This window comes from Zootoca vivipara, chromosome 3 (genome assembly GCF_965207765.1).
Source record: "Zootoca vivipara chromosome 3, rZooViv2.hap1.1, whole genome shotgun sequence".
NCBI lineage: Eukaryota > Metazoa > Chordata > Lepidosauria > Squamata > Lacertidae > Zootoca > Zootoca vivipara.
This window is the reverse complement of record NC_142586.1, coordinates 79,223,107-79,249,936: the sequence shown is the minus strand read 5'-3', so window position 1 is coordinate 79,249,936 and position 26,830 is coordinate 79,223,107. Positions and strand designations below refer to the sequence as shown.

Below are 26,830 nucleotides of genomic sequence, written 5' to 3'. Positions count from 1 at the left end.
GGAGCTGTGGTTCAAAGCTCTGCATGAAGGTGACCCCAGGCTACTTATTCTCTTTCGGTTTCACCTACCTCTCAGGGTTGTTGTGAGATTAAAATGAGGTCATGTGCCCTGCCCTGTGCTCCTTGGAAGAAGAACGGGATGGAAATATCATGAATGACAATGTGAGCTGATGTGCCAAATTAACTGCAATATAACATTTCTTTGCCTACTATTAATGTATTTTATATTCATACAATGAAATAGATCAATACTAATGGTGTCCCCTCTTTTTAAGAGACAATATTTTGCTTACAGATATGAAGGTTTAACATATATAAAGCAAGAACAACAAATTGCCCTCCATGAAATATATATCTCATAAACTAAAAGTAGCTAAATGGCAGAGCTCAGATGACCATATTTTTTGTCCCCTCATTCTCAGGGTGCATTGGAATTCATTTATATGATTGTAGGGTTGAGTTTACCTCCCTACAAGGCTATGGCTGAGTGTGGTGCTCCCCCTCCCCTTCTGATGGAAATCAAACATTTCTCCAGTGCTTTGTAGCTGTTCCTGACTGCTTCCTGATCTGAAAAAGCATCATGCAAGGAGTCACTTGGTGACATCTTTCGCCAGATTTCAGCTGAAACACAGGGAGCTGGGGAAGCTGGCGTCCAAATGTTAGGAATGTTCAAATGGGCGTCAATCCATTCTGACATTCCTTTGAACATTCCACCAAATGGTATTTTCCTTTCCATTCCAACTGGTTTATTTTGCACAAGACTTTCTTCCATTTTGTTGCTCTGTGATTCAGCAAGATACGTTTGCTTGTTTATATTATAGTGTAGGATAGTCATATCTCATAGGACTGGCATATCTCAGCCATCAACTAATATTTACAAATCAATTACCTTCTCTTTCAAAGTTAATGAATTTCATTGAGTAGCCCTGTTAGTCTTCTGCAGCAAAACCAACAAAGAGTCTTGTGGCACCTTAAAGAGAAAGTTAATGAAGTGGCTAATGGCCCATCACAAAGCCATCTATCTCACTTTCTTGATTTCACACTTCAGCATAAACTGGCCAACCTGTTCCATTTCCTTCACTTAGGTGAGAAGAACCATTTAGCACCTTGTTGACATTTTGCTCTTTGTGTCCTGGATTATATGAATTCCTGTGGGCATTTTAAACATTTTATAGGTGCACCAATGCCAGTGCAGAGCCACTTATATAAGTCCTTTTTATAATGCAACGTTCTGTTTAATAAATGACTAATTTATACAGAAAATGGCCATTTATGTTCATCTGCAATTCCCAATTCCCATACTCAAAAGTAAGTTTAGCACATACCGTACAAAAACTCTGCATCCCTTCTGTGAGAATTTTGCAGAAATTTTCTCTCCCCTTTCATAATTTTGAAATGCCATTTCTTTTCTTGAAAATTGATGGAGAATGGTTGGGAAAAATAAGAGACACAGCACTACTGTTGTTCTGTGCTTCATTCTTCCAACTTGGCAATGTCTATCGCAGGTCAGAGCAACTTGTGACCCACCAAATTAAATGTAGTCCGCTAACCAGATGTAGCTGTGCCAAATGTTCATTATTCTTCTGAGTTTTGCGGACCAAATAATCCCAACTTTGAAGATAAATTTATAACATTAAATGCATTTTTAAAAAGTTAGAACGAACTCTTCGGTAGGGAGGTACATTTTCCTTAAGGGTAAATAACATTCCAGGCATCTATACCAGTTGGCAATGAACTGGCTGCTCTGGGTTCTGTAATTTATCATGCCTTGTCATTGTCCGTTGGAAAAAACGTGCCACTTGATTTGCTGTGTCTCAGTGTGCCATTTTTTTTAAAAAAAATGAGACTTTAATTTGTTATTCCTTTTCCTCTGTTTATTTAGTGAACACATAAAGACTCTACTTCCCACTGTCTTCCCATAGTTGAACATTTGTGGCCTTGGTGATAAAATCAGCAGTTTGTCAGGAGAGGGGAGTGTGTACAAGTGGCGGACAAGTGCTTTCCTTAGACTACTGTCACCCTTCCTGTTTATTTCCAAGAACTTCGACATCAACAGGAAGTTGTAAAGCTGTGAGGAAATGCCTGAGTTATGTAGGAACGTGATGAGGAATGTTATGAGAATCTGGGTAGCTAACGAAGGCCTTTTCATGATTTGTATAACTTTTGGGGGAAACTTTAAAAACAAATTCGGGCCAAGTAGCTTTGGCGGGGGAGGGGGCAGACACAACGGCACTCTTTCCCAAAAATGCTGCCCGGGGCGATGCACCCCCATTGCACCCCCGTTGCTATGCTCCTGCATCCTGACTCCCGCTGCTGGGAGCCCCTAGTGGGCACACGCCGTGGCTCAGGGTGCCACTAACCCTAATGGGTAAGACGCCTCTGTGAAGAGGGATCAGCAGCGGCGCGGCACCGGAAGTCGCTTCTACGCATGTCTGGACATGTGTAGAAGCAACTTCCGGTGCCAGCGCTGCCCGAATTCCAGTGCCCAGACATGGGCAGAGCGGCACCAGAAGCTGCTTCTATGCATGTCCAGACATGTATGTGATAGTGGGTTTTTTTGTGTGTGGGTGATACAAAAAATTGTTGCATGTGAGGAGCCAGGGGGCAGAGTCGAACATTGAAGTGGCTTCGCCCCATTAAAACAACAACAACGGGGGGGGGGGGGAGTCCCAAAGTGCCATGACTCCCAGGAGCTGGCATCTATGTGTACATATATCTCAATATTGTCTACATTGACTGGAAGCAGCTGTCCAGGGTTTCAGGCAAGGAGTCTTTGCCAGCTCTACCTGGAGAATGCTGAGGATTGAAACCTTTAACCTTCTGCATGCAAGGCAAATGCTTTCTTTGTTGTTGTTGTTGTTGTTTAGTCGTTTAGTTGTGTCCAACTCTTCGTGACCCCATGGACCATAGCACGCCAGGCACTCCTGTCTTGCACTGCCTCCCGCAGTTTGGTCAAACTCATGTTCGTAGCTTTGAGAACACTGTCCAACCATCTCGTCCTCTGTTGTCCCCTTCTCCAAGTGCCCTCAATCTTTCCCAACATCAGGGTCTTTTCCAAGGATTCTTCTCTTCTCATGGCCAAAGTATTGGAGCCTCAGCTTCAGGATCTGTACTTCCAGTGAGCACTCAGGGCTGGTTTCCTTAAGAATTGATAGGTTTGATCTTCTTGCAGTCCATGGGACTCTCAAGAGTCTCCTCCAGCACCATAATTCAAAAGCATCAATTCTTCGGCGATCAGCCTTCTTTATGGTCCAGCTCTCACTTCCATACATGCTTTCTTTACCTTTGAGCTATAGGCTTTCCCCTAGTCTGAGACCACACAGGGGGCTTTTAGTATGGAAGGTCAGCCATGAATTCATGGTCTCATTACCTGGCCCAGCTCTAGTCATGATGGTTGTTTAACCTGCTCCTTTCACAAATTCACCTGTCAAGCTCCGATGGTCCTATAATCAGCTATTATTATTCCAAGCTTCCACAACGGTAAATAATGTGACGCAGAGATAAGTCGTGTCTCACTTCAGCATTTTCTCTTTCTGTTCCATGCCTTATAATTACTTTTCAAAAAGTAATTGTTGAGAAGTCGTTTCACCCGAAGCTCATTTGACATTCCCAGAAAGCTGGCTTCATCCAGATTTTTTCCCCATTTCTTCGAGAAAAACAAGCCTTTGGATGATGCAATCATGCAAGTGCAATGTATGTAGGGACTGAGATGAAAGCGCACACATATTGTCTGAATGGTTCCCATGAGAAAAGAAGGAGGACGTACCACCGAGCAAAGTGTACATCTCTGGTGTCAAAAAGAACAGAACGTTCCACACCAAACAGTTGTTTTCGTACAACATCTTGCTTTTCCATAGACAAAGGAATGCAGGTGGCATTTCATCTCATACACTATTAACCAGGAAATGGAAAATATCTGAGTGCCAACAATAATTAGGAAACTATAATTAGCAATCAAGAATGTCTGTGTGTGTGTGGGGGGGGAGAGACTTTACTTTGTGCCTTTTGAGAAGCATTGTGGATTGCAGTCCCAAAGGAAACAACGTTTTGTTCACTGAAACCCAAACAAACAGCTTTATGCATGGCCTTCATCAAAGTCCCCTTGCCCACCTTCCCATCCCCTCACACATTGAACTGATTAAGCAGGTAATTCTTTTCCACGGGGATTCTGGTTAAAGCTGCCTTTTATAATTTGGTTCTTGTACAGTGTCCGCTGAAGCTGGTCCAAGGCAAAAGTGAAAGCTGATACCTGTTTCCCAGTAACTATCTAGGAAGAAAACACCATTCACAGCCATGTGAAAGTTTATACCCAGAGGGATAAACGCAATGTGTTGCTAAACCAGCATTCCTTTCCCTATATTAACAAATAATAATAGAATCAATCAATCGACTAATTAATTTAAAGGATTTATACTCAATCAGTTAGGAAAACTCTCCCCCCCTTTTTAAAAAGAACTCTGCTCTTTCGTAGTCACACCCTTCGTGGCTTCATGAACATACAGAATTGCATAGACCCACTCATACAGTAAAATATCCCTTTAAGTTAAAGGTAGGAAATCAATGCAGCCCTGGCAAATTCCAATGCTGCTGTCCCACTCATGAAGCAGCTCTTGATTTTATGGAGGTGATGTTCTCCCCTTCCCTTCGACAGCAGCCTCCTCCATGCTCCTCAGCACAGCCACTGACAGGATGCCATAGATTTTTTTGGGGTGGGCACCTGTACAAGGAAGGGGGAATAAAAGAAAGTAGTATCTCCTCTTACATAACAATTAGGGGGTGTCTCTGCTGAATCAAAAGCTCTTTCACCCCCATACATTACAAGTAGAGAACTTCAGGCCCAGGGGTCAAATCTGGCCCTCTGGGCCTCACTATCTGATCCATGGAACTCTCCCTAGGTGACATACCTGGCCATACCTCTCAATGGCCTTCTTACACACCCTCCTTGTGTGTTTTTGCCTAGCCAGCAAGTGTCTTAGAGCTCTGACAATGCCTTTTGCTTGCCTGCGTGGAAAAGGGAGAGGGGTTTGTGAATGTGTGCGGAAACCAACCTGCTGTACAAAGGTAGGATTTACATTCATTGCTCTGCACACTTTTAACTTTGGCCCCACCCACCACCTGCATGTGGTGCCTAGGAGATTGCCAAGAAAGGAATTCAGCCTTGAGCCCCTGACATACAGAGTATAACTTTGCTTCTGCAATTGCCAGTTTCTACCACTTGGTTAACCATTACAGGCGTGCCCAAGCAGCCATAAAGAAGTTTAAAGAGGGGGGCAAATGCAACTCAGATAAGAAGTGTGTTTCAGATTCAGGGCACTGGGTCCCATCTCTCATGCTCACATCAAAACACCATTCAATGGCACTGGAAACAAGGCCTCTGAAACCCCAGAGTTCAGACAGGTCTATCTAGGAGTAGTATAAGTACCTAATACCCACCTTTGGGCCATTTAGGGCTTTAAAGGTCAGCATGGGGACTTTATGTTGAGTCAGGAAACAAACAGGTAATAAAGGAAGTTGCTATTACATCGAGTTATATGTTCCCATCTGCCAGTGCTACTGCATATCGGATCAGCTAAGGTTTCTGAAGTATTAAAGGCAGTTCCATGTGGAGATGATTGCAACCGTCCAACCCAGAGGTATCTACAACATGGATAACTGCTGTCCCGAATATGCCTTCTCCAGGAAAAGTTGCAGCTGCCAAATCAATCAGAAGTGATAAAAGGGACTCCTGGCCACTGCAGCCACACAGGGAGGGCACCAGATTCAGGAGCATCTCCCCAAATGCATATATTTAGGGGGAGTGCAACCCCACTCCAAACAGGCTGAATGGACTACCCAGAACACCAGCTCCCTGCAACATAAACAAACTATTAGCACTCAAAACCCAACACGGAGTAATACTATTTTTTGAGAGGTGGGGATGAGGCCTGAAGGTTGCATGAACTTATTTTAACTCCCTCCACCCTTTAAAATATCTGAAGTTTCTGCATGAGAGAGAATGAATGTGCATCCGGAGCAATCAGCATGAAGCGCCTTGGGCTACATGAGGGGATTCCTGTTAGTCATAAGTTTCAAAGAAGGATCAAGGAAGCAGCCAAAACAGAGCCCAGGGCTAGCTCATTGCATCATTTGAAAATAGTTCAGACTCGTTCCTGTGCAAGCTGGAGGGATTCTTAGCCCACTCCCCACAGTGGGGACATCAAGAGAGACCATGCCAGAGTCCTCTTTCCATTGCCTAGTCCTTGGTTTGTAGAAGAGAGTCAACAGCCGAGGCATATAAGGGAAGACCTCCAAGAAAGCCCCTGCCCACCCTGGTGAAAGCAGCAAGTGCACAGAGCCCTAGGAGAAATGGATTGATTGCCAGAGTGCCACTTATCATGCTCTCATGTTCTCCAAATGTACGGCTGGTGTAGGTAAACCAGCTATCAGGTAAACCAGCTGGTGTAGGTTGGGCAAAATGAGGAGCTAGCTCACATCGCCCCCTCACTTGTGCTTTGATCCCTGTCATGTGATTCTCATTTGTAAGGTGAACCCATTCAACCTGAACATCTGAACATCCCATTTTGGCTGTGTGGATCTGCCCTGGGTGGGAAGAAATATACGTGGGGATGACTTGCTTTGAGAACAAAGCAGAATGTGAAGAATTAGGAAGGAGGATGACTGCCTTTATGTATCGATTCTCTAAAAGCTCATGCGATTTTATTCCAGTGATAGGCAGGTAGTCCTTTTTGTATTCCTTTTTCAATAATAAAAAACCCCCTCTCGATGTGAGTCAGAACTATAGGCAGTAGCAGCCCTGACAATTTATGACATGCTGTTTGCCTGAAGCTTTTCAAGAGTGCATGTAGATAATTTCCTAATCCATTATTACCAAGCAGAGTTGACACTTTCCACTGCATTAATTAAGCAGATGCAACAAAAATGGGCTGCTTGTCTATACAACAACATTTTCAGTGCTTGTTGGTGACATTACTCTTCATTCGAGAAGCAAAGCAATGGGGCTTTGGGAAGTTGCTTTTCTTTATCTCTTTCTTGTTTTGTTCCTGGATCAGGAAGACATGTTCTTTGTATTTCACAAAATGCTTCCTACTTTATTTTTTTAAAGCAGAAACACTCTTTATTGCAAGCCTGCTTTTGAAAAGAAAAGAAAAAGATGGTATAAATTAGATTGTTACATTTTAATTTAACCTGTTGCATCTTTCAAATGCATCACTCGAATCTTGGAGCCATTGAAGCAGAAGGGTACTGGGTTTGAACTGGGTTGACACACATTTTCTCAGATCCTAGGTGAGACAACCACAGCAAAAATATTGTGGGCCCTCTGCTGGACTCCCAGCTCCTTCAAACAGACAGCTACGAAGGCACCAGAATAAAACACCACTGGTAGTTTTTAATGTGATACTACCCTTCTGAATATGGCCATTTGTATCTACTCCAGAACTGTTGTGTGACTTCAACAGTTAAAACAAAATTGGCAATATCTTCTGCGCCATAGCAAACTGCTCCTGGAAGATTGATTCATATCTCTTTAATGAATTTGGTCTACCTGGGTTTGCAGTGGGCAGGTGCAAAACGGGGCAGGGCTCCCCCACCTTGTTGGGTAGGAGAGGAAATTTCAGCAGGTTATGCTAGTGATATCTGCCACTTCTACCTTGAAGTGGATCCTTCTACCTTGATTATGGATCCCACTACCAAATGCAGACACTGAGCATCATAAACCTGGGTTACAGTTAAGCACTTTCTCCCTTAAACTTTACTGAAATCCTAGATGATGGATAGTCCTCTTCATCATATGCTAAATGGTGGAGAATTTTAGCACCATCATCCCACTTGATGTACTTCTATGTCCATAAAAGGATGTAGTAGCTATCCACTGTCTCTTTCTCTCTCAGGTCACTGGACAGGAGAGGCTGTTCTTGTTTGATTCTCAGGCTTTCGTGGGTGGTGGTGGTTTGTATACTACTTCCCATGTCAACTCTTTCCCCCTTGCTACTGGCCTTTCTCCTCTACTTCCTGCTACCTTGGAGTTCTGCCTTCTGTTGCAGCTGTCTTACTGTTGATAGTAGTGATGACAGAAAGGAGTAGAGGGCTATAATCAAGGACAGAAGAGGGTAAGAAAAGCCTTGTTGGATCAGGTCAAATACCCATGTAGTCCACCATCTTGTTCTTAAAGTGGTCAACCAGATGCCTATGGAAAGCAGTAGAACTCAGGGAAGAGCCAACCCATGACACAATAATGAAGAATAGGGCAATAGGGCAAATTCACTCACCCCTACTCCTTTTTATGAACACACTGCTCTGTTCTTTATTATTGGCACGTTGATGTTGACATTTCCTTTAGGTATGCTAGTGCTTGCATGTTCTCCGACTCTCCACCAAGCACTCACAGAAGAAACTCAACCTGGTAGTTTTAATTGGGTTGTAAGCCATGGTAAATGCATAAAGGCATAATTATTCAGGTGTTCTGCCCTGTGTTAAATCAACATGGGAGGGGGACAGGGAGAATGAGCATGCTTCTCACCATTCTTACTGACCTCCATGACTTGGAGGGATAACTTCTGCAGCAAGGAGCCTGTGCTTTTAGGGTAGACTCTCTGCACAATGTAGAACCATGATTTCCCTGAATTCTAAATTACATGGGTAGCTAAAGTGAGAAGAGCAGGCTCCCTGCCTCAAAAGTCATCCATCCAACTCTTGAAGGGAAATGGGGATAGTGACAGGGGATTGGAACTACTCACCGAATAGTGCTAGTGGTGTGCAAAATGTATGGAAATTGACCTGAATGATTTTATCAGTCATCAGCTAAAATCTTGGCTGTCCTTCTCCACCTCACCTTGAGCTGCATCAATCTCTTGGGCAAAATCAAGGGAAATTGTGGGCCGATACTGATAGAGCAGATAGTGGCTTTTTGTCCTTGATCTATACTGAGCGGTGTACAAGTAGCCCAATTGCATCTGTCAGTGAACTTCAGAAAGACTGGTGGTTTCCTAGTTCTGCACCTCTGTACCTCTTCATGTGAGAGGTGCTATATGGTATTGCACATGAATGACGAGGGGTGTGTGAAGATAACATACCTTTAAATTAATTAGCATTTCTACTATATTCAATGCTGTAAAGACCTTTGGGGTCTTTACCAACTTGACTGTTCCTGTCCCAGCAAGTAAATTGCATGTATGAAGGTGCTTTAGTCAGAGGTCAGTGGTCACTCTAGGCCAGACATGGCCAAACTTGGCTCTCCGGCTGTTTTGGGACTACAACTCCCATCATCCCTGGATAACAGGACCAGTGGTCAGGGATGATGGGAACTGTAGTCCCCAAACAGCTGGAGGGCCAAGTTTGGCCATGCCTGCTTTAGGCCAATGTTCCAGGGCATGCAAATCTAAATATTTCCGGAGCAGTGTGGAACTATATTGTGGGAAAGTGTCTACCATGTTACAACCACCACCTGGCTACCAAGTCCTTCACCAAGTTTGCAGTTAGTAAAATAAAAATAAACACCCCAAATCTATTTTATCAGTCCCAAACCACAAATAGCCACAACGAGAGATTTCCATTACTTAGAAAGGAAAAGATTTTGGGCTTAATTCAGGCAGAGTTGCCTTTGAGCAAGAGGTCACTGTGCAAGAATTCAAAGGGGCACACAATTGCAGCGGGTATCAGGAGGTGAGGTCTCATTTGTTGCTGACAATACTATTCTTTATTGCATCTCTACCCTACCTTTTCCCCAAGGACCTCAAGGTAGTGTACCGCTCCCCATTTTGCCCTCAAAACCACCCTGTGAGGTAGGTTAGGCTGAAAGTGAGTGACCACCCTAAGGTCACCCAGTGAGCTTCATGGCTGAATGGGGAATTAAATGCTGATCTCCCAGATCCTATTCTTAGCCTCTGTTACACCATCTCTCCATTTGCTCATTTATAGTTTCATCCTTCATTGGTTGACATGCCCAGAAGACCACTCATTAACCCCTTTCTCTGCATTTAACAGGATCTTCAAAAACTCCTGCTGTGCCTGGGAGCTTATTGCCTAATTAGGCAATCTATAGTTAATCTACAATTAACCTCAGAAGATTTCACAAAGGAGTCTATAGTTTCAGAGCAGATGTCAAACAACAAAATGAGATTGAATTTAAGGAAACTGAACATATAATATAAACCTGTGGAATTTGGACAGATTTCAGAAAGTTCGTTCAGGAAATGATTTCTGTTAGAGGAAGTAAGTCTTCTGCAGAGCCAGCACCTTACCTCTGATTAATTTCTCCCCTCCCCGCAAAAAAATACTGAGCAGAGATCGTGAAATTTGGTAATTAAGTAAATTATAAGCAGATGAATACAAAGCATACGAAATCCATACTGTTCCTAATAATCTCTCCTTCTGCTGCTGTTTTCAATGCAGATGTTTGCATTGGGAACAGCCGGTACCTTCAGGGACACATTACTACATTACTGGAAAATTTGGCAAACGGGAGAGGTTCAAAGGGAACTCGTAGATTTTGGTCTTGTGCTGGCAAGTGTGAGAATGAGCCAAAGCAAAGTATTTAATGAGTGGATCAAAAGTACTGAGATTTAATACACCACTTACCATTTTATAAGGAAATAAAACTCTTGGTCTCTCTGCCCCCTCCCCCTCCCCTGGGTTTTTCTCTAGGGTAATTAGAACCACATAACCGATGAAATATCCAAACTCGAGAAAAGCTTAAGAGATTAAGGGGAACAAGCTAAAATCCTTGTTTTTACAGATGAAGTTTTATAAGAAAATAAGTAAAGCTTCGGTGGATACAATCTGGCCGGCTAATGATGCTGCCCACTTTGAATTGGGGTTGCCAATTAAGTAACATGAAAATAATAATAATAATAATAATAATAATAATAATAATAATAATAATAGGAAGAGGTTGGATTTGTGCTGAGTAGCCTACAGGTGTTATACTTATCTAGATATTCCTAAGTTATTCCTAGTTATCTAGATATTCCTAAATTATTCCTAGTTATCTAGATATTCCTAAATTATCTGGTTCTTCCATTGGGAGCATCACACAACAGTTATATTTAGGATGTGTACGCACATAGTGGCGCAGCAATAAATGCCTATCAAGGAAAGATACATGTGTATAAGGGCATAAGGTGTGTCTAGGGTCACATCAGGAAATCTATGAAACTGCCATGGCAACAGAAAAGAGCCATAGAAGAAAAATCAAAGCAGCAGGCAACCTAGTTTGGCATTAAAAGTCGTGGGACACCTAATGATGCTGAATGTTAGAAGATTCTGTATAGATGGAAGAAAGTACTTCTTGGTGGAATGCCTAGTTGGACTTTGGAACTTGCACCCACATAGGGTTGCCAGACTCAATAGAGGACAGGACTTCTGTGCCTTTAATTGCCCTGCTCTCTTTTGAGTCTGGAAACCTTAAAGAGAAACTAGCAGACCCTTTGTTTAATTTCCAAGCAAAGGGTCTTCTGGTTTCTCTTTAAGATTTCCAGACTCAAAAGAGAGCAGGGCAATTAAAGGCACAGAAGTCCTGTCCTCTATTGAGTCTGGCAACCCTACTCACACAGGAGGCGGCGACGGCCACCAATTTGCGATGGCTTTAAAAGAGGATTGGACAAATTAATGGTGAATAAGTCTATCAATGGCTGCTAGCCATGATGGCCATGCTCTGCTTCCATGGTCTGAGTTGCAATGCTTCCAAATACAAGTTGCTAGAAGCCACAGGAGGTGAGAGTTTTCTCATGCTCGGATTCTGATTGTAGGCATCTGGCTGGCCACTGTGAGAACAGGATGCTGGCTTAGACGGGCCATTGGCCTGATCCATCAGACTCTTTCTTATGATCTTATTTTTTGCGCTCAGCACTCTTAACAGTACAACAGCCCCACCTCCCCCAAATTGGGAGGAGCAGTAGGTGCTGTCTGAGGGCACCGTGGGTTAATATGCGCCATGTGTATATCATGAGAAAGTGCATAAAAGTGTACTGGAAAAACAAGAAATGGGGGTGGGGGAATGGTCAAATTTATTCTTCCTCATCATGCCAATTTTTTTCTGGGCCAAGTTCAGGAAGCGGTCTAAACTGGGAATAATTTATAGTAGTTTATTTGTGTACTTGACTGGATACCCCAGAAAGACGATTCACCTTTCCAGATTCATTTTGCCTTGCCGATAAAGCTGCTTCCTTAGTTGACCCCCAAGGCTTGTCTCAGTTGTTCCCTTCGCTATTTGCAGCTCTTGTTTCATGGACAAAGCCTTGCCAGAAGATGAATGAATGCAGTGGAGAGAAATGCTATGATTCATATTCTATTCCTTTCCCTCTGTAACAAACAAAATACATCACAAGAAACCTGCCTAGAAGTTGTAAGTAAGAGTGTAAACTGTGCAGAAGAAAATGGTCTGTAAGAGCTTTAAAAATGTTAACTTTCCCAGAAACTCGCAAGCAGAGGTAGGCAGAAAGTTGTTATTGTTTTTATTTTCGTAGGTTTTATTTTTAAAGGTTTTAAATAGCATTGAGCTGAAATGCCTCCCCCATCGCTCCGATTTTACCACCCATTTATTGGATTTGAGGTGCAGGTGCTTAAGGAAAAGCAGTGGCCTGGCTAGATTCTTAAAAATCTCAGGGCACAGGCCCACAACACAGGGGAGATTTGGTGAAATGACCACTCCCACACCCTACTCCAGATAGGATGGAGAACTTTAAGTGGTTACTTGTGCCCACATCTAGCTTTGCCCATTTCTTTTAGTGTACTATCTCGGGGGCATTGTAGCTCGGCTGCAACTTGACACATACAAATTCCTTGTGTGCTGAATATTACTGCATATTGATCACTGCAGATGGTGACAGCAGTCACGAAATTAAAAGACGCCTGCTTCTTGGGAGAAAAGCAATGACAAACCTGGACAGCATCTTAAAAAGCAGAGACATCACCTTGCCGACAAAGGTCTGTACAGTTAAAGCTATGGTTTCCCCAGGAGTGATGTATGGAAGTGAGAGCTGGACCATCAAGAAGGCTGATCGCCGAAGAATTGATGCTTTTGAATTATGGTGCTGGAGGAGACTCTTGAGAGTCCCATGGACTGCAAGAAGATCAAACCTATCCATTCTGAAGGAAATCAGCCCTGAGTGCTCACTGGAAGGACAGATCCTGAAGCTGTGGCTCCAATACTTTGGCCACCTCATGAGAAGGCTCCCTTGAAAAGACCCTGATGTTGGGAAAGATGGAGGGCACAAGGAGAAGGGGACGACAGAAGACAAGATGGTTGGACAGTGTTCTCAAAGCTACGAACGTGAGTTTGACCAAACTGCAAGAGGCAGTGGAAGACAGGAGTGCCTGGCGTGCTCTGGTCCATGGGGTCACAAAGAGTCGGACACGACTAAAGAACAACAAACAACAACAAAAACATTTGTTCTTTTGTTGCATAGTTTATATTGGGTGTCCCCTCCCCTCTTTTCTGTGAGGGATTTTGAAAATTAAAGAAACAAAAACCCACTTGTCAGGTACACACAGAGCACGGCTTGCCAGCTGCACAGATTGATGGTCTCCACTAAGGAGCGAAACCCGAAGGTCAGCTAGATGGCAGACATTAAATTAGATATTAAAACAGATGGTGTGAGCATTTACTATTCCTCCAGGATTGACGAGTGTATTACTGAGTGCTATGTAAAAATGCCAAACCTATCCTTTGGAACTGAAGGAAAGCTTAGCTTCCCTAAACCTGCATTTGTCTTAAAATGAAATATTCATGTTTCCGTTGGATTATTTTTCGAGTCTGCGAGAGTTGTTTCTTGCAAAGCCACTAACTCCCTCCATGGGAAATGTATGTGACATTCTACTTCCAGCAGAAATCCAGGAATGTTATGTTGCCTTCTGTAAAAATTTCACAGGGTCACAAGCCTTCAAATGTGTCCCTCCTCTGCTCCCGGGATTAATGGACCTTTTCACGGCTCACTCTACTGCCACCATCCCAGAAGTATTTGCCAAGCAAAGCAGAAAGCTTCCTGCCCCATGTATCCCATCTTATATTTCCTTCACTTCCCCTATGGATGTGAAAAGGAATCAATACAAGAAACCCCACATGGATCTGCTTTACAAGCAGAACAAAGGAGAAAGAAACAGAGGCATGCTCTTGCCCGGAAAAAATACCTCCTAGCGAAGAGTGAAAAATGGAAACCTCTTGTGTTTGGGGCAGGGAAAATAATAAAGCTAAGCAAAAGTTCAAGGTGGGAGCCTGCAGACGGTCACTGTTTTGTCGGAGAGATTCATGTGCATATTGGAAAATTTTAGGTTGCGAAATTAAAGTGGATTAATGTGCTCTGTTGCCCTAGCACTACAAATCCACCTTAAGAAAGAAATGGAGTTTTTCTCTGGTTAGGAAAGTGATGGGGGAAAGCTTTGAAAATGTGGGGTGAATGAAGTTTATACACCAATGGGAAGATGTATAAACACTCTGCAAGCAAACTAGTATAAAAAGCAAGGATACATGTTTACTGCCTTATAACCTCCAGGCAAGCAGGTCAGAATGAATAAAGACTGGATATAGTATAACTTCTGCATAAGCTTCGCACAAGCAAATCAAGATGAATGCCCAATTAATAGGTTGTGTGGAGGAGACCTGTTTTACAGGACATTCACAAAGGTGGATCTATGAAGGCGTGACCAGTTTGGCCGCACTGGGCGCAGAGCTCCTGATATGCCGCAGCAGGCGGCGCAACTATGAAGTCCAAAGGAAGGCAAGAGGCAGGGTGTGCATGCTGAATTTTGGCATCTCACAGGGCGCCACTGAAATGTGAGATGCCAACGGACATTCAGTACTGTTTTGAGGGATTTCTTAACATGCAAACATAAAATCTGTCCTACGGTTATGTTGTCCCAGGTAACTCCCTTTTGAAACAACACAAAATGGTGGCTCGTCCTTGTGCAAAAGTTCTGGCAAAAGGGAGAATCAAGAAAGGAAACACCCTTCCCATATCAGGGTTGTTGAGGGCACAAGATTATCCCCATTCCATTCTCACTTTGCCAATCATACTCCTGCCTCTTAAAGTTCACCGACAGACCAGGAAAAACCGAGAGCTGCTTCCCAATACACCTAAGGAATTATTTCGCTGAGGAAAACAGACAGCCTCTGAATGTTGTTATAATTCAGTCTAACAGTTCCTATTTGCTCAGGTCAGCCTGTGGGAAGGGGAGGTGAGTCAAAGTCTGAGGAAGAGAATGTTCCCTTGGATGTTATATGTATATGTGTAAAACCCAGGTAAAAAAATCCAAAGAAAGGGGTCTTTCTTGATGTTAGACAAGGCTTACAAATGTTAACTTCTTACCTGAATGTAAGACCTGAATGTAGATGCTCAAGTAAATAATGTAAGGTTGATGTACTGTATTACACAAGTGTATGAATAAAGCGTAATTTCTGATGTAGAATAATTATTTAGTACTTGCATACTTTTTCACATGAAGAGAAATCACATTATAATTATTTTTTCCGGAATGCAGAAAATGTGCAAAACTAATATGAATGCATTGAAATCTTGCCAGTTCTTGTCTCTGTGAGGTTGCTCTGTTTTATTTGGCATAACTGCCAAGTTTTATAAAAAGATGTTGACAATAGGCTCTGGCAATCATTTGAAAGCAAGTAGTCAGTTTGAAATAAAGCAATTGTGAAAGGGGGACAAAATATATCACAAATTTTATTGGAAATACTAAACACACACCCCCACCCCCGGTTTGTTGTGATGAATTTGTTCCTAATCACTGACTTACCGATGGGCTTACTTACTCCAGTTTCTAACTGAACAATATCACAGGATTCTGTACCATGTAATGGTTATTATAATGCCTTACAGTGCTTATAGGTCTACTCAAAAGTCCAAGTTCAGGGATACATGCTCCTAGATACGGCAAGAAGATACAGGATTGCTCTGTAAGTTTTATCAACTTTTCCTGCATGGAGATGTGAGCTTTTAAACATGGTTTAAAGGCTTCCCGCCTCCCTGCACCCCAGCGCGCTAAAGTTGCCATTTAGAATCTAAATGTAGGTTGGGAGTTTGTGGAAAATAAGTATATTATGACTTTTTTTGTATTGGATCGGATTATTATAAGGTGTGTGATCTTTATTGTGTATAATGGTGCCTCCGAAAAATGTTACATATCATTTTGGAAGACGGTCACCAGTGTCAAAGCAATGATTCTTCAACATTAACTTCGATGGACTGTTCATGTTGTTTGGATGCCTGATTATCGCCTTCCAAAGCAACTACTTTATTCCCAACTTAAGAATGGAAAATGTAATGCCGGTGGACAGCAAAATAGGTTTAAAGACGCTCTCAAGGCAAATCTAAAAAAAATGTGATAAGCACCAACAACTGGGAAACACTGGCCTGCGAGTGCTGATAATGGAGAACAGCCTCTACTAAAGTTGTCATGGACTTTGAAGAAGCACAAACTCAGGAGGAAAGGGAGAAATGAGCTAAGAGGAAGGCATGTTTGGCAAACCTTCAGCATGATCAACTCCCACCCGGAAACCCATGTCCCCAGTGTGGAAGGACATGTCGATTCAGAATTGGCCTCCACAGTCACACTGTTAAGACCATATTCATGGAAGACTATCTTACCCGGTTACGAGTGATCGCCAAAGAAGAAGCTATTTTGTTGTTTTAAACTGCCTTGCGTACTGTAACATAGAAAGGCAGTATACAAAGTAAAGGTGAAATAAAATGAAGTAGCTTGAATATGACAGGGAAGTTTATGAAGCTGTGGATGCCTTGGGTAGGCTAGGACTACTGTAAAAATTGGGGGGGGGGACGTGATTTCACTGTAACAGACTTCTGCTGCAGTTGCATAGTCTAGGGTTTTCCCATTTCTGTAGCGTTTGAGCAGTGAACAGAGCAGTGAAGTGGGCTGTCATTTTTGCAGGTTATAAAGGAGAAACTGAAGTTGAGGGATTGCAGTCTGTCTGACACAAATCAGTGGTGGCAGAGGCAGGACTTGAACCCAGATCTCACACCTCATTAGCTACCAGACTCCAGTGGCTCACAAACCGAGATGGATAACTCTGGAAGCAGACAATTTGAGGGCAGGTAGCGAACAAGGGATGAAGCAGACCAGTTGCAGTGGCTCTGACAGCAGAGAAATAAATCTGTTTTCTCTCCTGTCATAACATCTGCCCAGTGCTGCCCAGAGGAACTCCTCAGGATGGTGAGTAGCCTAATTAATCCAGACTGTCTGGCCTTACACTCTGAATCATATTCGGTGTGCGGGGGGCTGGGCGAAACCACTCATTCATTTCATTTTTGCTTAGTTTGGGATCGCCAGTAGTAAAATTACATAGTTGCCCTGTATATGTCAACTAGTTTCTGTGGATGCTGCCAACTGATATAGAAGGGATGACCAGAGTAATGCAATTAAGTAATCTACACCCGTGCCATTTAGTAGAGACAGGCAACCAGTTTGGTTTACAAACATATCCCTTTGGGAGGCTGTACTGTTCAAAGACCTTAACTGTGTGGCTCTCATTCAGAAATCATTTTGTGCCTGATCTTCAGCTTTCCCTTTTCAGGTAAGCTGCACCTTCAGAAAGATCTAGAAAGTACAAACTAGCTGCTTTGGCTTCTGTTACCGAACACGGAATGCAAAATATTCGGAGCTCATGATAGCTGCTTTAGACACTATTGATCATGAATTCCGTTGGCCTGAGTTGTGGAGTCTAATGTTCCAATTGGAGGGCAATCTCTGAAAACTCTGTATCAGAACTGTCTCTTTCCACCTTTCACAGTTCACTGCCATGGCTAAGCAATTCGTTCATAGGCTCCTTGTAGCTGAAAAGGGAGTTAACTGAAGTTGCAACCTGTGTATGGCTATTGTACTAAGGTACGCTGAAAAAACAGTATACTGGGAAGCCTGGCATAAGATTATCTCTGATGATGTATTCCTGAGACATTATATATCCTATTGTTCCCTTGGGGAAACGGGTAGTTCCTCCATGTTTGTCAAGTAGAGTGTGCCTTTCAGGCACAAGCAGAACTGTTATTAATAATAAAAAATGCACCAATTATCTTTAAAAGCCTTTATATGTTACACATTTATTTTTTAAAAAGCAATACCTGCCACCAAGTGGAAACATTTTATCATTTCACCAATAGTCAAAGACAATTTTGTGTATTAGATGCACAACAGTTTATTAGATACATGACTTTTGTTCAGTCGTCAGATAGTACCAAAGAAATGGAGGACGGGGGAGAGGTACAAGGGAATTTGACCACGGAATTTTCTTCTCTTTGTTTATTGCAGCCTCCCCTCCCTGTTCTTATAAAGCACATTTGATGAAATTACTGAGGCACAGTTAAATCCCCTGCCCCCTTTTGTATGCATTTTATTCAACATACTATGGCAAACATTTCCAGCCAAAAAATGACACAGAGCTCTTTTTCTCTTTTGGATCTTGTTAGCTTAAACATCTTCTGGCACAGAATCATAGGTCCTATGTCTATTCCCAAACCTCTTAGGTCTTATCAATTTCAATGGGAGTGTGAAGCACACACTTAACCCTCCCATTGAAACGGGGCTTTAAAATGCTTAACTTTGGCTCAATTCTGCAAGGCATGTTGATGATGAAAGAGTGTTGTGTCAAAAGAGGAAAGTGAACTTACACAACTAGCTTAAACTCACCTCAATTTTCTTTTTATAACAACAACAACAACAACAACAACGTTTCCAAGTGAATTACAGGATCAATTTTATTCATTTATTTGAGTTTTATACCACTTTGCATTATATACCACAAATCTCAGGTGGTGCCTGTCCCATCTGAGAAGAGAGTCATATTCCTGTCTCTGCTGTGTAGAGTCCTATGAGACCATCAACCGTACAAACGACACAGGCCAAGTCTCAGGACAAGAAGATGACTTTAGATCCTGCTGGCAAAAGTAGCCACAGAAGATACTGTCTTGCAGGGACCTACAGCTAACTGAAGCCTTACATAAACTGACAAGACCCAAAGTGTGGTAATCTCCATCTCTCTGGCGGAGCTGGCTGGCTGGCTGGCTGGTTAAGGGTCTTTTACCCTAGGGTTGTCATATTTCAAAAAGTGAAAATCTGGACACAAGTTGTTTAGCTTTTTTGGCAAAATCACAAAAATTGGAGGTTTTTGAACTTTTCCCCTGGAAAATGGACAGACACTGCCAACACGGATTGCCATATGTCTGGATTTCCCCAGACATTTTGCCGATTTCCACCTGGACACTCCTTCCGAATGCAGTATTCCGGGTATGTCCAGGAAATTCCAGATGTATGGCAACTCTATTTTACCCTGTAGTGCAGTCTTTGAGATCTGTGAGGCTGGGAAGGCAGAGGTACCACAAGGGAAACCACAAGGTACCACGGGCAGAGAAACCACAAGTGGATGTTGATAGGACTGTGGCTTCCAACCAGGAGCACCCAGAACAAGATTTTAACAGCTGCTCCCCCCCCCTGGCAAAAGTCCTTCCTTGCACATAGCAAGGTCCCTAGGTCACGGGTCATGACCTGCAGTTGCTTTGTTAAAAGGGGGCATGTGAAGAGGGCCAAAGAGAAAGTCTGCATTCTAACACAGTGCTCAAATTATTGCGAGGAGGGGTTGGGTTAAGGAAATGCAGAAGCCCCACCCCTAGACTCTCCCCCCTCCCCAGTTTTAGCCAGATCATGCCTCTCTTTTTAGCCTTGTGAAAACAATTGCTATAGAAAAAGGACTTGGGCTTGACCTCTGACCAGGAGTGGGTGGTGCTGTGGGGTGGAGGTGCTTACCTAACCTCTTAACAGCTAAGTCTCTGCTGCTCACTGGAAAGGAGAGACAGCAGGGAGGTTAGTATGGTGCAAACACCCCAGCAGAGCTAATCCAGCACTCCAACCAGCGCATTTGCACCATCCTGACCTCCCTGACACCTCAAGCCCAGTAAGAAGTAGCACCTCAGCTCCCAGTAGGTCAGATAAGCACCTCAGTTCCACCATGCTGTCTGATACTGCTTCTAACTCTGAGACCCATGGCTTAGGTTTTCAGTGGGTGAACTGGGCTGGAGCAGAGGCCTCATTCCAAGGTTTAAGACCCATCACTTTTTATTATAACTGTGTAGCAGGTGGAAGGAGTATGATGGAGAGCTGCGATCCCTTGCCAATATGTGTGATTCTAGCAGTTATTTAATGGATTGGAGGCCAAGGCAGCAGCTTTACGTGACACCTCAAATTAAAACAGAATGGAGCGTATATACGCTTCTGAAATTCATCTGTTATATCTTGATAGTGTGACACTGATTATATCAACATCTACCTAGCTTGTAAGAATTTTAAGGCACAATCTGTTTTATTCTGCTTGCCTGATCTTCCACACTGGTCTTTGTGTTTCATCTTTTTTGTTTGCTGCGGTGAGTAAAAATGAAGATCTACGCTTGCCACAAAAAGATGACATATTAAAAGAAAGGGTTGACAGAGCATATAAATAACATGAAAATGAAGGAAGTTCCTGGACAACATAAAAAAATATGAGATGGAATAAGGCAATTTGATAAATACCAGACTTCAAAAGAAAAATGATTTTGAAGGAATCAGATCCTTAAAGTAGCAGATTTGACTCTGTCCTACCAATCTTCTGGCGTTAGAATTTAAAGTAATGCAAACAAAATAATTCATTATCTATGTCAGAATAACTTGGGTGCTTTGATGTGCCATTTTTACCTTTATTTCTAAAGCTGATTTTCTACAACACATTTCTCCATGAATTACACATGGAAGGCCCAGAGAAGATTTTGTGTACAGCACTATTTCCTGCCAAGTGTTGCTTTTCTTTAAACGTTTCAAAACTTTAAAGAGGTCTAGCATTACAAAGCAGAAGGGAGCAATGGCGGACCTTAAAAATGAAGCATTTTGCATGCTGCACCCAGGATCAAGCTGCAGGGTATCTTGCTAAGAACTATTCAGTAAGCACAACAAGCACTCTGTGTCAGGATGGCTAAATATGACTTCATAGCGTATTGTATTGCTGCTATGAGGCGATGGGGGATGGGGATGGGGAACTTCCAATTATTTGCCACCTATCTCCTCCCCGGATCCTGACCATGCCATTCAAAAGTAGCAACCTACATTCAAGGAAATTGTCTCTCCCCCTCTCTCCCCCTGCCCCCACCATTTAAAGTATAAAACAGAAATAACGCCATAATTGACGGTTTTTGTTGTTGTTGTTGTTGTTGTTTAGTCGTTTAGTCATGTCCAACTCTTTGTGACCCCCATGGACCAGAGCACGCCAGGCACTCCTGTCTTCCACTGCCTCCCGCAGTTTGGTCAAACTCATGTTGGTAGCTTCGAGAACACTGTCCAACCATCTCGTTCTCTGTCATCCCCTTCTCCTTGTGCCCTCCATCTTTCCCAACATCAGGGTCTTTTCCAGGGAGTCTTCTCTTCTCATGAGGTGGCCAAAGTATTGGAGCCTCTGCTTCAGGATCTGTCCTTCAGGGCTGATTTCCTTCAGAATGGATAGGTTTGATCTTCTTGCAGTCCATGGGACTCTCAAGAGTCTCCTCCAGCACCATAATTCAAAAGCATTGACTGTTAATGTCTGGTAAACACAAGTATGATTGTTTATCTTTACGGTTACTGAAATCCCAGGTGCTCATTGTTTTGGTGAGGCTGCCTTGAATCATCTGTTGGCCATCCTTGGTTTCAAGGAAAGATTGAGAACCAAGCTACAGCTGATGCTAAAGACATAATCAGGAAGACATCTCTTTCAAAATAGCAGCACGTCTCCCACCCCCCTCTTTTTGTTCCTTCCCTGGCATGCTCCCAGCCAAAATTGGCCCACCTTTAGCACATTGGCGCCGTTAGGAGCTTTTGTCTAGGGCTAACAGAAGTACAGGGGTGAGTTTAACTCAACTGTATCAGGGGAAGAAAGCCTTCTTGCATTCTGTTGACCTGATGAAAATCACCCCCTTATGCCTGCTGTTAATTAATTAACAAAAAACATGACTAACTCTCTCATGATGTGATTAGCAGCTTGTAACAGCACTGAACAAGCATTTCTCAGAGATGTTTTAGGAATATCCACTGTAGGCACTGTATCGACACTTTATTGGTGTCAATAAAGCTCTGTTTTCTGCCGAGAGCTTCTGGGCTTAGGTCCGATTCATTTTTCTTTTTCCTTCCCTTGTTCCCCATTAAACTTTATTCTACCATAATATAACAGCATGACTCTCCACCCCCAAAACCGTAATTTTATTATGCTTAATAGAATGATAGTCTCTTAAGCAATGCAAGAAAACATATACATTATGATCTCTCTTCATCTAATTCTAAATAAGTTATATAGATTAGTAGCTTTTTAAAAATGGTTTCTTTGTAGATATGATTTAGTCACATAAATTTGGTAGTAGTTCTTATTTTTACAATGTGATACATGATTTAAATGGAGAAGGAGCAAGAATTCCTTTCACATGCAAATAAGTTCATTAAAGCAGATCGATATATTGGGTTGTTCTATAGAGTACCATTAGTATTGCAGCTAAATAAATATTTTATGTAAGCACGGCCTTTTCCGACCTAATATTTTGAAAGAATCAAGGGGATTACCAGAATATTTGCTTGTAAAGCAGGAATCTACATGTGCTTTCAGCAAAGCAGTTTTAATCACCGACTGTCAACTATAATATTTCAACATATGTACTCCTTCAATGGCAGGAAATTACAGGATTTTAAGGTCTGGGTGTGGGGTAGGTAGTGACTGAATATATGAACATTTTAGGTGTGTGCCTCCTGTTACAACATGCAGAAAGTATGCTTACATTGGCTCTCTCACACACACACATACAAATCCATCTTGGAATGTGCTTTGGGACTCTGGGAGAAATAGATAAACCATCTAAACGGTGAAATTCATTTGCTGTTAAGTCACCTAAAGATACTAACTGTGCATAGCACTTTGGAAAATGTAATGTGAAACAGAATGTCACATAAATTATTGGATTTTCTCCCCTGATTCTACCTAAATGACCTAGAAGTGCAAGTCATTTGTGTGTGTGTGTGTGTGTGTGTGTGTGTCTCACACCAATTGGTTCTTGCTTGAAGACTGTACCACAACACAAAAAACTTCATCTGTGCTCACTGATGTTTTGCCCTAAGCAAGTAGTGCCCGTCATAAAGACAGGAAGAGACTGTGGTAATTAACGATAAACGGAGAAAAATTAAGGAGGAGGGAGGCCTGCTATAATACTGTAAACATGTAGAAAAATATTGCTGCAAGGCTTTAAAGGTACTCATTTTTTAAAAAAGAGAGTACAGTGCAATCATTTGCATGTGTATCCAGAGGAGAGTTTGATTCATGCTCTATGCAGGCATCTTCCCCTCATGAGTTTGCCATTGTATGACGGAGGAGAGCGAGGGTCTAAGTACTAAACCATATGAGGTGCCTGCATGAAAAAGATGGTTCCTGGTGCAGATATTCAGCTCCAACTCATGGAGGGCAGCAGAAACGTGATAGAGGAGAAGGAACTCATAAGCCAGCCTTCATTTCTTCCCCTGAATAGGGGGCTGAATAGGGCGTTGCTCCCAGACAAGTGGTTGCAGCCTTAAAGTAGAAGTGTCACTCTACCTCCAGAGTCAGAGACGACAGCGTGCCGCTGAATGGCAGGTGCTGGGAGTCACAGGTGGGGAGAATTCTGTTGGACTCAGGTTCTGCTCACAGCCTCTGCTCACAGGCATCTGGTTGGCCACTGTGAGAACAGGCTGTTGGACTAGATGGACCTTTGGCCTGATGTAACAGCATAGGCACAGTCTCCAGAGGACCGAGTCCCTCCATTGTTGAGGTTGAACAGAGAGCTGAGCATGGAGAGACATCAGGATGTCATGCGACGTCACGTCAGGTCCCCTTAACATTGTTCCGAATGTTTAGCAGGCTGTTCTTATACCACCTTCAACCTGGACACCTCCAGCTGAATACCTCTAAGTCTCTGATGAAACAGAAGACAGGGCACCTGTGGCTCCTTCTGATCCCCACCATCCTGGCCCTGTCATCTTCTCCCCAGCCCCAGATGTGTGGGGACACCTTGAGTTATGTTGGGCAGGGAAGTGGTGGATGAGAAAGGATGGGAGGAAGGAACTGTCCCTGGATTGTGTCTCACTGCATGAGGAGATTGAAAGGTGTGAGTCTAATGGGCAGGTTACCTGTCAAGCCTACTTTAAAGCCACTCAATACACTGGCTCCAGGCAGTGTCTTCAGGTAATGCAGTTAACTGCCCATGTAACAATGTTCTATACAAAAACAGTTAACTGTTGCTCCAACTACCTTCAGGTCGCTGATGGCTAGCATGGAGAAGGGGACGAGGCTCCTATGTACCTCTCCATCTTCCGCATTCTGAAATGTTTTTAGTGGTTTTGAATTTTATAATGTTCAAATTATATTGCTCCGTTTGTGATGCAATGCAGTCTATGCATTCTGAAATTTGCAGGCATGCAGTTTCCTGGGTGCAATTGGTTCATGGAGCTCTGAGGCTTTAAGTATTGTTAAGGCAGGGCTTGCATTTTAACTGTGCTTTACCCTTATTTGCATTCTTCCTCTGGGATTACCGAGTACGTTTTGCAGAGTCAGAACAGATAAAAGGCGTAGAGAGCTTCCTTCCTTCCTTCCTTCCTTCCTTCCTTCCTTCCTTCCTTCCTTCCTTCCTTCCAACTTCGACATGTAGAGGATGGAAAGGGAACCTTGAATGGGGTTAAATATACGCTTCTGTTTCTGTGGGAAATAGCTTTATATGTGATTATACGAGTCTGGGTATATGTTAAAGGTGCACAATTGTGTGTAGGTTTGCCCATTACTCAGACTTACTAAATTATATTGCAAGTCATCTGTCACATGCTGTCAAATAACCCTACTGACATTGCTACTCTCAGGACAGTCCAATAATGTCAAATCACAACTGCTTTGTGTCAAGATACTGGCTGAAGCTGCATGCCAGCAGTTGGATACTGTTAGATGTTGTCTGCAAGGGCAAATTCTTTTCCTGATGGCACAGGCTGATGCCCAGTAGTAAGTATTCACAGAAACGCCACTGAATATTCAAACACATGCAACCACAACTGAGCTTGAGGGATGGAAGGGGTTTCAGCTAAAGGGAGTGTGCTTGTGTATATGCAGCGTTCATGAACATGAGGAACACACCAATGGGACAGAGCAGGGAGAGAGAGAGCAGAGAACCTAGTAGAGAAGAGTTCCATTGACCAGCAAATTCGAGATCTGAGAGTGAGCTGCTGTATAGATATTATTACCCAATATTACTTGGATGAGCTTGTTTGGGCTTTCAGATGAGCCTCTAAGGTCCAGCCAATAGATAAGACATGGCTTGTTAGTGGGATGCCCCCCAAATTCCTTTGTACTCTGATAGTACTCTTAAAGATGTTTTGCGTTCAATCGGCACTTTACTAATTGCCGCGTTGCAGGTTCAGGCAATATGTCCTGAATGTCAGTTTAGAAATCCATTTTTGAAAGTGCAGTAGGTAGCAATGAAGCACACGCTCACAAAACTGCACATAATGCAAGGCTTTGCCTATTCCTAGGCTGCATTTCCACGTATGCTTGCTACCATTTGATGGGCATCTCACTATCAAAACCATAAAGGGACAAGTTGATCTTCAGATTGCCCTCTTAACGGCATTCCCTTCTCCTTTTCCTCCTGCCTCAGCAGAACCTCAGAACTACGTAGTTACTGTTGCTGAGACCCTTTTGAACCGAAAAGGACAAGCTTCTAAAGAATGAATCTCTCAGGGTGCTGGTGGATGCTATTCTCCTTTTTTGTGTTAATCGGCAAAGCGATAGGAGGGTGTCAAAGCAAAGCTGCCAGCATTGCTTGGCATTCCTACCCGGGCTTTGCTAAAAATTCCAGTCCTCAGCAGATTACAAGGATGGCATTAGAGCTTCAAAGGGGAGCTGGCTTAGCACTGAGCTGCAGCTCCTTAGAAGCTCGATCAACTGAACAGTGCTGGAAAGACCTGCGTCACACCACTGCCTTTCATAACTTTGTACTGATGTAAGATATCTTAATGTGGGAAAGGCAGGTTTAAAAGAAAAGGGAACAATCAAGTTTCCTGGAAAAAAAGACAGTAATGATAATCATCTATCCCCTGCAACAGACATTGTAAATATGAAGATAACATGGTACAGTATATACGTCCAGTGTTTGTGGTCTGTGATGCAGCAGACAAAGCGTTCAAGTTTTAACTTTATGAGTAAAAGCCAAAGCACATTTTTCAAACAGAAAAAATGAATCCAAGCAATGAATTTTTCTACCTACCAGATGCATCTTTTTTACATGGCAACATTGCCTCCTCCACATATTGCCGAGGAAGAACATCTCACTTAGTGATGGGGCAGACCTAGAAGCCTGAGGTCCTCCTGTGCAGATCGTGAAACCCCTGTGCACTGTGCTCACTTTTTCAAATGTACTGAAGTTACAAAAGATGATGCAGCTGGTTGTCAGGAACTCTGCAGCAGGACCTCAGGCACTAGGTGCTGCCACATATGTTCACAGCAGAATCAGAGATGGCGGGACCCTCAGGAAATATAGTTGCCATCGCTTCCAGATTCCATGGTTGCTGCTGTGCGTGCCTCCCCCAGGCATCAGTCTCTCCCATGGAATTCACCTGGGAGTAATTACATCCATCCTGGATTGCATCAGATTACCCTCAAATATCTAGCGTGGGAATTGTGTGGAGAGACTTTCTGTAAGCAACTGATCCCTCAACCTGCTACTCAAGCCTGATACCATCTCCTCCTGTTCCTTTCTGGTATTTAGGGTGGGGCAGCCAGAGTTATGAGGGGTGTGCAGGATGACTTGGGACTAGCTAACACC

The 26,830-nt window shown here is 43.0% G+C and overlaps 1 long non-coding RNA gene across 3 annotated transcripts in view; it reads right to left on the bottom strand.

Annotated features, from left to right (window-relative positions):
- Positions 1 to 26,693, bottom strand: part of LOC118081821 (uncharacterized) — a 37,169-nt gene extending 10,476 nt beyond the window's left edge. The window contains exon 1 of one of the 3 annotated variants that reach the window (XR_004692130.3): positions 26,273 to 26,693. This is a non-coding gene — a long non-coding RNA (uncharacterized LOC118081821). Of the gene's footprint in view, positions 1 to 1,324; positions 10,823 to 26,272 lie in introns of those variants that run through there. The other 2 variants (XR_015949088.1, XR_015949087.1) reach the window with 2 other exon arrangements.
- Positions 26,694 to 26,830: the final 137 nt, after the last annotated feature.